The sequence below is a fragment of the Melanotaenia boesemani genome, chromosome 9 (assembly GCF_017639745.1).
Source record: "Melanotaenia boesemani isolate fMelBoe1 chromosome 9, fMelBoe1.pri, whole genome shotgun sequence".
Classification (NCBI taxonomy): Eukaryota; Metazoa; Chordata; class Actinopteri; order Atheriniformes; family Melanotaeniidae; genus Melanotaenia; species Melanotaenia boesemani.
This window is the reverse complement of record NC_055690.1, coordinates 16,598,037-16,610,951: the sequence shown is the minus strand read 5'-3', so window position 1 is coordinate 16,610,951 and position 12,915 is coordinate 16,598,037. Positions and strand designations below refer to the sequence as shown.

Sequence of the window (12,915 nt, the reverse complement as noted above, 5' to 3'; positions counted from 1 at the left end):
CTAAAAGCACACTTCAGTTTTAACATGATCAGAAAATCTTCTGTTAAGGCCTAAAATTGAACATGTTCATTGAAGACATTCATGTTTCTCTGAATACTAAACTGAATGCGACGCTTTTGTAAATAAAGAACTTGAACGTGAACGCATTCAGATTATGTCACATCCTGTAACAGTCACTGCCTACATTTTCAGTGGCGCTATACAGACTTGACACTACGTTACCCAACATGCATTGGTTGGTAACCATGAGTGCGCATCCACTCTAACATAACAAACTGGCAATGCTCCTTGGCAACAGTCAGTGCAGTCCTGCTCTAAAATGGTGAGGTGAAAAGAGAAAAGCTGCAGATGCAGCATGCGCATCCCATGCCTCATGTGTATATGATTACTTACAGAATATTCCGTACTGTCTGCAGAAGATTACCAGTAAAAGTCTAACATTTATATACAAGTTGTCTGTCTGCACTTAAAAAGCAAGTTAAAACGTCAACTTCATCAACTTCTAACTTTTGTTTGAAAGAAAATATATCTACAAGTCCTTGCCATTAAAAACAAGCCATTAGGAGAGGGCCAGACTCCCTGCCAACAGCCCCCAACCACCCAGATCACACTGCAGCCTTCAGGGATTTGACTTCCCAGCAACAGTTTAGTTGGTTAGTTACATGTTTCTCAAGTATTTCATTCTCAGTTCTAACCTAACACAGCTAAAATGAACTGAACTTTGAAACTAGTTAAAAATAGAAATGGTGAACTATGAAGGTGAACTATTCATTTTAAACTGAATGAACTGAACTTTAAACTAGTTCACGAAAAGCATCAACTTGCACAACACTGGAGATCTTTGTGTGTGCGCTTATCTAAAGTGGGCAGGAATCCCCCCATTCATGAAAACAAGTGGGAATTAGAGCGAAGCTGTTATCATATATTATCAGTGAGATTGGAGCTGGTTACAATTAGGGTTAATCACATGTGGTCCTCTCATCTTTTAAAATGATGGCTCTCCCACTGCAAATTACTGTGTATTTGGCAACATACAAATAGTTTGGAGAAGTTTCTCCTGAGTGAAAATTAGCTGCAGGTGTAAGAACTGCATATAGCGAGACTAATAACCAGAAGACTGACCGTACTGTATGTGCTGTTTTAATTAAATGCCAGTACACAGGAGAATGTTAAGGGCTATTTTCTTTTCTTTTATTTACAGATGACCTTAACTTGCCATAAATTAATTATGGGTTTGAGTGCCACTGTTTGTTATTGTTTTGCTTAGTTTAGCTGTTTTTTGTTGTTTTCTTTAGCTTGTTTAGTAATACCTCAATTGATTGACTTTTAATGTTTTCATTCTTTAAAAAAAGCTCAAAACAACTTGATCAACTGATAAAAACGAGTTTCACATATGGCACAAAGACATGGACTAAATAGAATGAGCTAGAATTACATGACAAGCTGGAATTACTTTTGATGGAAATCTGTTAGAACTGAAGATGTTTAAGAGCTATTATGTGGCATCTATACCCATATCCAGCATCCATTACCATCCAAATGAAACAGAGTCACAGACCTAATACAAAATATTACTGCAGCTGCTAAATAACCAGAAACTTATATTAGTTGACTGTAACATTAACCAAGTGCATGGTTAGAAAAGCATCTTTTTATGGTGTATTGTGATCATATCAGTTTATTCTTTCCTATAGGATGAGAATGAACATATGATGATGGTTGCTGTGACAAATTTTCTAATGTTCCCTAAAAGTCTTACTTACAATTAGTGTCAGCATGGTTGTGAAACAGTGAACAGACTTTCATTTCAGTGGCTTAAAATGTTGCACAGCACTTCCTCAGGTCTCCAATAAGGCACCAGATTGAATACACACAAAAATATCATACACACAAAACACATCATGACATTTTTTTATGTTCCTAGAAACTTACAGTTCAGCCCCTTACAATGTGTAAACTCCAAACATTGTCCTTCCACTGTAATTTAACTTGATCCAGCAACATGCATAATATTAAGAAACATGGACGTGTTTTGGGACTGCAGTTTGAGCTTCTTGCTGTATTGGATACCATGAATGCTGCCAATTGTCACTTTTTTAGAATTTTGTTCCCATACAGACTTAAGGTTAGAAAAAAAATCAATAGCGTAGGATATCAATGCTGTGATCCCACATATCCTGGGTTGATGCACCTTTTCTCTTGCAACTGGGCTCCACAGACACTTACACTTATATTCACTCATGCATTTATGGGTAAGAAAGTTTTTTTCCAAGTTAATATTCCCATTTTCCACCGAAACTATTGTTACGTAGTTACTTGTACTTGGGTAAATCTACATGCAACTAATTCACACGCACCAAACTAGGAATGAAACATTGGTGTCTAAACTCATAGTCACAGAAATGATCCTGTTTATCAGCCACTCGGCCTCAAGAAAACAAGACTCTAAAGTTTTGTGTCATGCCATTCCATCAAAGAGTTCACAAAGAGGAAATAGCTGTTCCATACAGCACACACAGCTTCTGTCCCTCCAATTAATGAACAGACATCTTTCACAAGAGTGAGAGGCACACTGGGACTTACAAAGGCAAAAAATATCTATATAAAGTTTATACACTTCTTGAAGGACAGACCAAAGTTCATTTTGTTCTCACAAAAGTTCAACCCTGAGTCACTGTTCACATATACAAGAAATACAAGTAAATGTAAACTCCCTATAACTGGTTATCATTGCGCTTTACTATCCAGACATACTACAAGCAGGAGTCTAAGAAAATAGGTAATAAAGCTTTTTCTAAAAAGCAGCTCAACGCTAATGGGTTCTGGCATGTGTTCTGCCTCAGAGGATGACAGAAAAACCATTGACAGACTTTACAATGACCAATTAAATTTATGGATTGTCAAAACTAAATGAGGCCTGATTGCAAAAAAGGGGCAGGAGGAATTAAATGTGCCTCTAAGGGCAGAATGTGCTTGTTCCTTCAGTTTGTGTGCATACAGATTTCTGTTTGTAAGCTAAAACACTATGAACATTGACAGAGTTTCCAGGCTTTACACCTGCCACCAGAATTGTTAAAAGGGTTATCTATTACATTCTTCTGAGTTGTCATGAAGATGCAGAAAGCTTAATTCCTTATTGGCCACGACGTGGTGCAAAAATTTACAAGATATCGCATTAAAGACCTGTGGCCAAGCTGCCAAATATTACAAACTCAAGCTGGGATGGATTTTGCAACCCATACTCCAAAACGATGGGACACTGTGTGTCTAAGAATTTCAATTTCAATTTGGCTGGCAACAGAAAATTCTGCAACTTTGCCTGAGTCCATTTTAAATGAGCTTTGGGCACGAAAAGATAGTAGCATTTCTGGATCATGTTCAAATATTACTTCTTTTTTGCATAACTGACCTTTAACATGCATTTGTTGGGGTACAGCAAACTGTTCATGGATATTGATTTCTGGAAGTGTTTCTGAACCCATGTAGTGATTCCCACTGCAGAATCATCTCTGTTTTTAATGCACTGCTGCCTGAGGGCCTGATCAACATTGTGGGTATCTAATACTAATTTTCACCCATGTCCCATACATGCTGTCATGTTTCTAACAGCAGTAGCTTCTGTGAATCTTTTTAAAATATTATTTATTGTAGATGAAGATTTTAAAGTCTCCACAATTTTTCACTGAAAAATATTATTGTGTAAAATTTCTACGATTTTTACACTCACTTTCTTTTTTTTTTTTTCTTTTTTTTTTTTTTTTGCAGATTGCCATTTGTACAACAGAGAGACTCTTTTTCTCTTAGGTGCTCTTTTCATACTTATTCAGCTTATTGATTTATTAGCCTTTTAGAAGTAATATGTTCCTCCAGTTGATTCCTTCTCTAGCACTATTTACTTTTATGTTTGTTTCCTACATCCCACTTTTTTTACAAATAAAAAAGCAAATATTTATGATGAAATGGTAAAATGTCTCACTTTTAAATCTGATGTTTTCTTTGTTCTGTTATGAAAATATTCATTTACAAATTTACAAATCGTTGGATTCTGTCTTAATTTTTACATAGCACTTACATTTTGAGGGGCAAAAGAAACCTCTTTAGGATGAATGCTAATCATATGTGTTTAATAATTTCAGCAATAATTTAAGTTCAACACAGCATTTAATCTCAAAATTGAGTCTGGTGCTGGAATATCATTAAATGTTGACAATGGGAAAATTTGCATATTTGTCATTATGGGTGTGGTATTTTTCAAAAAGCCATAAAACTTCAAAGCCATTTTGCAAAACAGGAATTTAAAAAGTTTGCTTTTCACTATATTTATATATGCTAATTTAATTGCTCTTCCATTTTTACCAGAATTGGGACAGTGGTGGTACAAAGAATGAGGAAAAGATGAAAGAATTAACTTGAGTGAAAATCTGACGGCTTATCCTGACAAATGAAAAACATTAATGGAGCTTTGCTGCTTAACGCACTTTTGAGCAACACAATTATTTTCTACAGTGTAAACTAAGACGTTTTATAGGAAGTCTATAGGATGCCAGTCCATCACCGTTTTTGTACTAACAAAATAAATAATCCTAATATATATTTATATATATGCATATATTTATATATATATATATATATATATATATATATATGTATATACACGCACACATTCAAGAGCTTTATTGTCATTGTGCATGCATAACAAAATTTTGAGGGGTCTCTTGGCTTAAGCACACATAAATAAGAAAACAGAATAAAAATAAAAAACAATTCAAAGCAGACTGTTATATTTACGGGTGGAAATAGTGCATTCTGGTCCAAGGACAAAGGTCTGTGTGTGTGTGTGTGTGTGTGTGTGTGTGTGTGTGTGTGTGTGTGTGTGTGTGTGTGTGTGTGTGTGTGTGTGTGTGTGTGTGTCTGGGAAGGTATCAATCTTCAACGTGTGTGGCTGTTGAGGGTTGGGTGCATGTGTGCAAGTACTGTAGGTGAGGTGTAAGTGTTACAGAGGGTGTCTATTGCTTTCACAGCTCTGGGAAAGAAGCTGTCTTTAGGTCCTTTTATGGTGGTTTTAAATGTTCATGTACCACTTTCCTGATGGAAGCGGTACAAACAGTGTATTAACCGGGTGGGTGGGGCTGACTCCACGATGTAGATGAAGTCCAGATTTGGTAGACTTCAGACCATAATCCTGTCACATTGAGACACAGGATGCTCTCAATGGTGGCTCTATAAAAATTCACAAACAGCTGAGAAGAGAGTTCTGTCTGCTTCAATTTCCTGAGAAAGAGGAGCCGTTGTTGGGCCTTCTTTACCAGGTCTGAAGTGTTCACAGTCCAGGAGTGGTCAGAGGAAATGAGGATGCCCAGGAACCAAATACTGTCCACACACTCCACTGCCTCTCCATGTATGCAGAGAGGAGCATGTTTAGTCTTCCTGGACCTCCTGTATTATGACCTCTCTTGTCTTGTTGATGTTAAGAAACAGATTGTTCTTGGAACACGATTTTGGGAGACTCTGGGCCTGTTCTCTGTAGTGGGTCTCCTCATTTCTGGATATGAGACCCACCACAGTGGTATTGTCTGCAAACTTTACAACCATGTTGGTGGGGTGGATGGCAAAACAGTCCTGTGTAAAGAGGATGAAGAGGGCAGGGCTGAGCACACAACCCTGTGGCATTCCAGTTTTGAAGATCAGTGGTGAAGATGTTGACTTCCCTATCCTCAACACCTGGGGCCTGTTGGTAAGGAAGTCCCTGATCCAGGTGCAAAGTGATGCTGACAGACCCAGGTTGTGGAGTTTCAGGCCCAGCACGTCCGGGAGAGCGCTGTTAAAGGCTGAGCTGAAATCTACGAACAGCATCCTAACGTAGGTGATGGGATGCTGCAGGTGAGTCAGGGCCATGTGAGTGCTATCGAGACAGCATCCTCCGTAGAACGGTTCTTCCTGTAGGCGAATTGCAGGCTGGCAGGAATGGCGTCCTTGATGTGCTTTCGGAATATCTGCTTGAAACACTGGGATGAAAGCGACAGGGCGGTGATCATTGAGGGAGGTATTGGTTATTTTCCTAGGCACAAGCCAAATGATGGAGGACTTCAGGCAGACAGGAACCGTGGAAAGCTGCAGGGACATGTTAAAGATGTCCAGTAAAACTTCTGCCAGTTGGTCTGCACACAATTTTAGTGTCCAACCTGACACCCTATCTGGACCTGCAGTTTTGTTGATGTTGATCCTCCTCAAGCCTAATTTACACCAGGTGCGTGTGCACCACGTTCTGGCTGTGTCGCGGTTTCTTTCCAACCTCTGTGGTGGGTCAATCCACACCAGGAGCATGTCAGACAGGGATGCTTCTGACACCCGCCCAGTGTGAACCAAACCATTGACTAAAATGGCTGCAAATAGCTGCAGAGGCAGTCATAACGTGGCATACACGCACCCAGTGTAAATTGGGAGTCTTGGTGGAGGTCACTTGGTGCAGCTGCAGGGTAAGACACTAATGCTGTGGCTCTGGTTGTGGAGGGTGAACAGTACTTCTGCTGCTTGGAGTGTCGAAGGTTGCAAAGAATGTATCAGGCAGAATGGGGTCGTGGCAGATCTGCTAGACTCTGCGCTTGTGCTCTGTGATGGTCTTGATGCCTTTCCACATGTTACGTGTGTTGTTGTCATTGAAGTGCTTCTCAATGTGCTGCTTGTACCTAAGTTTTGCCAGCTGGATGCCCTTTTCAGTTCTCTGCAGGCCCTGCTATAAGCCAGTTTGAGGAAGCCTCCTCAGTCCAAACCTGAGTGGTTCTGTTGGTGGGTTTGGTCCTGCAGATCAGAGACTGATCAGAGATCAGAGAGGCCTGTGGGCAGGGATCAACTCCACAGGAATATGATCTGACATTCCCAGGTGAGGAGTTGCTGCAGCCTTGAATGCTCCTGGAAAGTTCCAGTCCACCTGAGGGGTGTTCCACGAAGCTGGGTTAAGGGAAAGCCAGACTTATCAAGATAACCATGGTAACTTATGCACCAAAACTAGCCTGCTTGTGGGCAGGCTAATATTCAAGCTAAGCTTAGTTCTGATGAGCTGACACAGATTCCTAACAGAAAGTTCCACCTGGTGGAATGCTGCGCTCCCGCCACTCATTCTTGTATAAAATAAAAATAAATAAATAAAATAACACTTGTTATCATATCATATATTACCACTGTCACTGTCTCGAAAAAGCAAAAAATCAGGCAGCGCCAATGCAACTAAAGAAACGCAACTATACAAGTACCTTACATGAAATTAAATGAAAAAAAAAACATGGTATTCATTAAAACTAATTAATACCTTACTAACCCCTTCCCCAATTTCACAAACACCCAACCTGGTTGGCTAACAGTAAAACTGGGATCAGATAAGCCTTATCCATACAGGCGTAGGGTATTTAAAGAGCGCAGCAGACAAAGAGAGAGGTAGAGAGAAAGAAAGATAGAGAAAGAGAAAGCTAATCTATAGATAGATAGCAACAGGGTTCCTTTTTGGTAAACATGGTTTGCCCTTTTATTGATGACCCTGCAGAGGGAGCACGCTTAATTCAAAGGGCAATCGCAGTAGCAGTGGCCTCTGACGTTGTCTTGGTATCTACAGTGCAACATATGTACAGCTCAACATATGTTTTGAACAAATACACTTCTTCAAAGGCTACCTACCACTCTAAGATATGTTCTTGTACGCTTTGGCTGTTAAGATTGTTTCTGTTGAGGTGTAACAGTGCAGAATTAATGTAGGTCACACAAGCATACACACACATACGATAATATATTCACAAAGTATGATGATGCATATTGATTATTGGGTTGTAATAAACTGAGCAGGGTCAGTGCATCTTATTCAACCTTATTTATGTAAACAGATGTATAACATCCAGCTTGTTGGCGAGAGATCTGGCGTTGGTGAGGAAGAGATTGGGCAGAGCCGGTCTGAGTGGGTTAGCTTGTAGCATAGCCCACAGCACCCTCCGCTTGCCCCGCTTTTGTTTACGCTGACTCGTCCGTCTCCTGGGCCACACAAGAGGAATGGTAAGGGCCCCTGTGGTCCACTGCAGCTTAGGTGGAATAAAATCTGGCTTTGGTGATGTCGAAATACCGCAGTTTTTCCCCAATTCTAGCAGGTCAGCCCTTCCATACTGGATTAAAGCTTCCAGTCTTACAAATGTTTTTTTTTGTTTTGTTTTGTTTTGATTTTTTTTATTACAAAAACAGGCCCAGTGATGGACTGGCACCCTGTCCAGGATATAATCTGATGATGAAGATTGGAATAGGCTCCAGCCCCCCCCAGTGACCCTGAATTGGACGAAGCAGAGGTAGCTAATGGAAGGATTGATTAAACTGTCTTGGATTCTTCTCGCCATTTAAACTGCAGACCAGCAAACTGTTGAGCAGCTTGTTAGCAACAGACAGACAGCTATTTGGGAGCCAATGGATCAAGTCCATATTTCCTTTCAAATACATTTACCTGTCATCTTAGATGTAAACAATGTGACTTTGAGTTTCCCCATTCCATTAGCTCTATTGCCTCCCATGTCTCTCTGCAGTGCAATGACTCAAGTATGAGAAGTAATCAATAGGCCTCCGGTTTGGGTGAATGAGTCTTTGTGCTGGGTTTGCGCAGTCTTGATCGGGCTGACAATGACAGATTATGGTGCTGCATGTGAAAGTAATTAAGATGGGTCTATCGCTACGCTGATAACTCAAGAGCATGATGCCCCCAAGGCAGGCAGCGCCAGGCTGTCAAACAGCTCACTTCTAAGTAAACAGCATAAAAATCTGTTATAATTCACCTTGAAAGGAGGCATTGGCTATATGAATTGTGCAATGATGATCAGTTTTGTACCATTACTAGACTAAATAAAGACTTTTACTACCACAAGATCACCATGTAACCCCACTTTTCCTCCCAATTTATCTGGTAAAAAAATGGAAAAATAATCTACTTAGTGTATCAAATAGGATTAATGAATACATTGTATAACATTAATACTGTGTTTCACAAAAAATAGTGTCTATCACTGAAAATATTTAATGTTTAGGTTCAACAACTTTAAAGCCCCATTTAAGAATTAGTTGTTCAATAACCTAACGTAAAATGCTGCAAAACTTTGGAGACATTCAGACCATACAGTAAAAGACTTTCCACCCACTCACTGCTTCTGTTCTTCACTGAGTCATGAAAAGCAAGCAGCAGACGTAAAGCTGATCAATAATCCTCACATAATATTGGTTTCCACTCCAACTTATGCTCCAAGTAATAATTAAATTACTTAATCTAAATATAACAAAAATTCAATCAAAGTAATTTTCTATACCTCAAGAAAGAAGAGAGGAAGATGTGTTCCTTTACCTCTTGTTCATAATGAGCAGCTTGAGTGGCACTTTTACATCTGCAGAAACTTTTGCAGACTTGGGCAAAGACTTGGGAAGGATTTGCTGCTTGTCTTATTCTGTTAAAGCATTTTAACAGAAAATTTGTTTTGAAGTTTTGATTTGATTTTGGTCTTTAAATAATCAGTGGACAATAAATTTAGTATTCGATCAAAAACCGAATTATTCTATATGAGGCAGAGTTCATTTTAGAAATATTGCTTGCACAAGTCATGTGGAGTTTTTATTTTTTCTGGTACTTCAATTTACTTTACTTTTTTATTTTTTCTTTTAAGAGTTTGTTTGTTCTCTCCAGCTGGCATCCCTGAGTGTATTATTAAATAAGAGAAACATTAGGGGGCATTGGGGGCACTGCTGAATAGCAACATAGTAACTTGGAAGGACCAGGCTATTCTAATGTTGTCCCCAAGCCTAGCTGTATCCTGCTGTGTAAGGAAATAATATTTCATTCAGCCTGCATAAATGCATTTGCAAACAGCACTCCAGCAAAAAAGGGAGCGACTGATTCCTCAGGATTGTGTAAAGCAAGAACAGTGCCTGTCCTGATATCTCACTGTACAGTATATAAACAAAATTCTTGCACATTCTCCCTGTCATCTCAGAGTAAAGTATGGCAACTGCAGCAAATAGCTTTTCTATTAGTAGTGTAAGATTTACTGATTAGTGCAAGGTTTGCGTTCTTAGTTGCTCACGGGTGAGGAATACTTGCATTTTGATTTTGTAGCGTAGCATTGCCTTGCTTCCTCCCGTATGATACTGCTCACACTGGACTGTGGTACACACTAGTTATTTTATCAGGCTCAGATCTGCCCAAACAAGCCCAGTGTGAAGACAAAAAGCTGCTGCTCCTCCCCTGTTGTCTGAAATGCAAGACAAAGAAAAGCACTTGCTTTCTGATTTCTGTAGAAGTAAGTGACCAACCATCAAACCACAATGGACATAGGAGATAAAACTGGTCCAAGTGTAGATAAGCCTTTTCTTGCACTTTTTTCTTTGGCAGACCAGACAAAATCTCTTCTTTTTCTGAGCTGAACGCTACAGCTGCTGATTAGGAAACACAAACCTTTTTCTTTCCGATTCAAGCAGTGCTTTAGTTGGAGCTCGAGAACTAAAGATTTAGTCCTAGCAGAAAGAGTCCTTTCTCTTCCAAATTGATCACCTGTTATTCAGTGCAAATATTGTGAGTTCTGGTCTGAGTGCCATCCACCTTTATATGACTGACCTATACAAGACAGTTTCCTAGATATATGCGAACGACTTGGATTGTCCATAATAATGAAAGAAAGAAAAAAAAATCAATCACTCCTGTTAAGAGTACATTCAAATATTCGTTTTTTAGGTTGTAATTGCCATTTCCTTTTGGCTGAAGCAGGACAGTTTTGGATTAGTTAATGGTCTGATGAATTACATGATCTAATATTTTTTAGATAAAAATCACAGATATTGCAGATGACACACGGATGAGTGAACACATTTTGTAGAGTGGCCCTTTAGGCTGATCAGTGTAATTTCTGATAATGTGAAACACATCCCCAACTTCAATTCAACAAGAGAACAAATGTTGCCAGAACCATTTCAGCCAAATGAGATCAATTTTTACAACATCATAATAGCAATGACCCAAATTAGTTACAATACAGTGATATGACATACAGATTATTTATTGATACAGGGTCCAACTGATTAACCAGGAATAGCATATGACAATAATAGCCCTGAATATCTAGTTTCAACCCTCTTTGAGTCACAATTTAATGGTGTCCAGTGCTCAGTTGTTTTAGTTCACTTTTAGCTGGAGGAGTAAACGAGCTCTGATAAATGTACTGCAGACCACCAGCTCAACACTAACCAGGCAGACACAGAGAAGACTTCAGTGGAGCATTTAGTAGGTTTGGAAGTCTACCTCTTCTCACTGGCTTCTCTGATCTCTACATGAACAGTAACTTGGTATAAACCGAAAAAAAAAAAATTGTAGTGAATATTGGACTTGCATTTATCAGAAAGACAGAAATGGTTTGTAATGCAGCTTAGTGACTCTTGTGTGTGTATATAAGCAGCTAATGGCTGACAAAGCAAATCTCTAATCTGAATGTTTTCTCCTCAACTTGTTAGCATTTCCTACATGAACTTTCTTTATTTCTAACTTATTAAAAAGATCATGTAAAAATGTGCTTTTGAGGACAAACGTCATCTCTTATTTTGTAATCCTAAATGTTATATCATCAGTATTAACTGATAGTTATTGATCTCATTCAGTCTCATTTATTTATTTTCAGCCATTTCTAAATCCACATCAAAGGGAGATTGAAAATCAGCGTAAAGTTACAGTAAAAAATGGGAAAGCTTGCAAAGTGCATTTCACAGAGAACGACACACAGTTGTGAGAGTTCCCCATGAATAGTCCTGCTCGGTCACACAAAGCTATGAAGCTTCACTGTTTGAATATTTTTGCTGCTGAATCACTGATCAATATGCATCATATTAAATATTAAAAAAAAATAAGATTACCATGAGATGTTACAACAGAGAAAAAGAAAATATTTCCCTTTATTTTTTGGGTAAATTAAACTTAGAAACACATCTTCAAGGTTTGTACGAGGTATGGGGTAAATAACACAGGATTCCTTGAATCATTTTGTTTTTTCGTGCACCAAATGTTCTTAATGGATGACAGGTCTAAACTGTAGGTTGTCCATTTTTGCAACCAAAGTCTTGTCAGCCTGTTTTTTGTCACTGTAGCAAACACTGGGCCATCCTCGGTGAAAGGAAATGAGATTAAATTCTATCTCATAATTCCTTGTGACTGCTACATTAAAAGTGCTAAGTTATTTTCATTCATTCACCTTTTTCTTACAAATGTACCTTGGTGTCCTCCATAGCCTTGTTTTTTCAGTGAGGTCAAGGAGAATTGGGGGAAAGTCTATAGGAAGAATTATTTCTGTATGTTTTGGAACTTTAATATTATGAATATTCTTATGTGTCCATGCATTAAACCACTTTGAATCAGTCCATCTAAAATAAGCACAGGCTGTTCCGCATTTGTAGTAGCATGTTAACTTGAATTGGTGGATAGAGCAACAAGTTTGCTGACAATGGTTTTTAAAAGTGCTCCTGAGCCCATGCAGCGATTTTAATTTAGTACTGCCTGGGGGGGCTTAAGGTGATGGGATGATGTACTATAGATGACAGGATCACTAATTTTAGAGTGTTATATAGAGACACATTACTCTTAAGTTGTTCAATTATTTCCCTAAGCACATTTTCATGGAGTGAACTTTTTCTTTACTTGTATAAGACTCATTCTCTCTGGGATGCTGTTTTTATACACAGTCGCAGTACAAAGTGCATCATTGATATAATTAATTGTGAGATATACCTCAAGGTGTGTGTTTTTTTATTATTATTGCACAGGTTCCAACTTTTATAAGCAATGTTGCTGTTATAAAATTAAAAATCATTAGCTCAATTATCAGCAGGGACTTATTAAATGTTGCCTTTGCACTATTTTCAATTAAA

The 12,915-nt window shown here is 38.6% G+C and overlaps 1 protein-coding gene across 3 annotated transcripts in view; it reads right to left on the bottom strand.

Annotated features, from left to right (window-relative positions):
• cadm1b (cell adhesion molecule 1b) overlaps positions 1-12,915 on the bottom strand; it is a 162,052-nt gene that overhangs the window by 142,763 nt on the left and 6,374 nt on the right. The window lies entirely within an intron of this gene.